Source organism: Centruroides vittatus, unplaced genomic scaffold, assembly GCF_030686945.1.
Source record: "Centruroides vittatus isolate TY-2023 unplaced genomic scaffold, ASM3068694v2 contig_880, whole genome shotgun sequence".
Classification (NCBI taxonomy): Eukaryota; Metazoa; Arthropoda; class Arachnida; order Scorpiones; family Buthidae; genus Centruroides; species Centruroides vittatus.
Window position 1 is genome coordinate 806,555 of NW_027122572.1, and position 2,678 is coordinate 809,232.

General features: G+C 26.3%; 1 long non-coding RNA gene across 1 annotated transcript; it reads right to left on the reverse strand.

Moving 5' to 3' along the window:
* Positions 1-1,794: 1,794 nt before the first annotated feature.
* On the reverse strand, positions 1,795-2,439 carry LOC136983323 (uncharacterized). Its single transcript, XR_010882027.1, has 4 exons — positions 2,375-2,439; positions 2,204-2,308; positions 2,048-2,077; positions 1,795-1,967 (listed from the first exon to the last, which is right to left on the reverse strand). It is a non-coding gene; the product is annotated as an uncharacterized lncRNA (long non-coding RNA).
* Between the last annotated feature and the right edge of the window lie 239 nt (positions 2,440-2,678).

Below are 2,678 nucleotides of genomic sequence, written 5' to 3' on the forward strand. Positions count from 1 at the left end.
ATTGATATTAATTTCAAACATATCCAAACTTCCATTCTGGCATTTTAATTGACTTAAAAAATAATAATAATAAAACGAGGAATTATTTATTGTGACATATTCACAATGCTGGGCTGCAATTTTTAATCATATTTTTAATTTATTTAACTCAAAATATATGCTCTCCACCTCAGATTAATAGTGGCTTGCCCCTGTTTATCATACTTTTCCTTTAACCCTTTTCCCCCGACATCTTGTTTACGTTTATTTTGCGATCCCTCCTAGGGCAATATAGGTCAGTCAGGCGATATTATTTTAAAAGTTCACCAAAAATCAAATTATCATTATATCTATATGAAAAAAATCACTTACATTTATTAATATCTTTAGTTTTAAATACGATATTTTTCAATGCATTTTATTAGAAAAATTTATAAGAAAAAAAAATAATATATATCAGAACTGACACATAAACTTGATAATTTGTAACATTTTGTGAAAATTAACATTGTCTAGTTACATAGTTGTTTGCTGGCACGAGCCAGAAAGACGTAGAATATTGTTTTGTACAATTCGATATAACACTTATGCATGTATGTTTATTCGTTGTGAAATTATCGCACATTATATCAAACATTTGTTTGAAATCAAAATTTTATACTGCTATCAACTAATATAATGAATTATTATACTTTATTCACTTCATATCGAACGAGATTATATCTGTTGTTAATAAATTTTACAAAAATCGATATTTACCAAAGTAACGATGAATCGGTACCCTCGAAGTTTTGCTTAAAAAGCCAGGGTACCGATCGATCGGTGCCTTCAGGGACAAAGGGTTAATTAATGTTAATAACACAGATGTGTGACCAATATTTTCAATAAATATCGTATTAAATAATACAAATGTTTTAATCCCAATCATCACTTTATTTATTTCCCCCAAACATATTTATGTAACTAAAATTAGTTTTAACTAATGTTAAAAGTTAAAAAGTTAATGTTTGATTTTAGTTTTATCTAAAATCAAAACATGTACAGCAGTAAATTCTAGTTTTAACTAGACAAAACGGGTTATAACAATGACATTCAGTAAAAACTAGTTTCAACTAGTTAAAACGCGTTTTCACTAAAAACGGGTTTTTACTGTAACATATGCATTTATTAAGAGGTACTGTACATTGACGTAGGAATAAAAGAAATTTTTAACATTTTTTATAAAGAATTTTCTAATACTTATAAATTAGCCTAATTTTTCTAACAATGCAAAATACCGGTACTAAAATGACATTTCTACAGAAAAAAGTTTCGCATCCATTTTCAAATTTATTAAATAACATATTCAGAAACATGAATTTTAATCATTCAATTTCGAATTTCATTCTTTTTACAAGTAGGAGAGGAAAAAGGAAAAAAATAATAGAATGCTTTGAAAATCTCCACATTGGAATATACATTTGCAAGTATATCGTCGTGTTAATTTACTCCCTTTTTCCTTCTATACAGTAGTTTGGTTTGAGTAAAAGGGAAAAAAATGATGATGATAATCTGTTAGATATGCAAATAAAGATCAGCACATATAGGTCAATATGATAAAGATATATTTGAAAATAAATATTAAGTACGGAAGTGTATGCTTGTTACTTTATTATAATCTCCACATACAGTATATTAACTGACTATTGGTGTCTTGCCAGAGCTATTTCTGTTTATAGTTGTCATTTTTAAAAAACTTGATGATGTTATTTTTTTATTTACTTTGTTATCAGTTACTAACATTTATAAATATTATTAAAAATAGGCTTCAACACATCAAATTTGAATTTATTTATTTAATAAACAAATTAGTACATTTTATAAATTTCTTTAATGTCTGTTTCAGAAATTTTTATCAAATTTCATTATTCGTAGGACTGTTTAAAACACGCACCGAAAACGTAATCTGTTTCTCTTTCGTCATTTCTGCTCGGAGTTCCGACGTTACTCTAAAATTTATATTAAAAATAAATTATATAAATATATATTTAAAAAATTAAATTAAAAAAAGATCTATATTTTTACTTACAGATGGATAATTATTCAGACATTCTTTCATCTAGATGTGAAATAAAATTAATGTTATCGTGTTGCAATACGAATGTTCATGTTTCGGGTAAGTTTAAATTAAAAATTAAATAAATAATTGAATATTTTATAAACTTAAAAATAATTTTAATCTTACATCTTCAAGATCTATTTCTTCTGAACACGTAAAATAGGCCAGAGCGTCGTATATATTCGTTATCTCTTTCACCAGTTTGATGCAGTTTGCAATGCGTAGATAATGCTAAAAATTCAAAAAGTTACTTTAAAAAACACCCCAAAAATCGATTAAATCTGTTTAATTACTCACGTTTTTGTAATATCGAGGTAAATTGTTTAGCAAGCAATTCCAGAACGATAAAAGTTTCTAAGGTTAAACTGCAAGCAGAAGTATTTTTTTATTTATTTTGGATTTACTGAAATTGCTTAATATAAATAAATGTTAAATAAATTGCATATATAAATAAATTTATACTCACTGCAGATCTTCTCGACCATTGGAATCTGCGTAGAGATGTGGATCGAAGCGAATATACATAACAGCAGCAACAATTTCATTTTGAGTTATTTACGTTACAAATGCTGTAACTAATCTATTTCCTTTGCTATTTTCT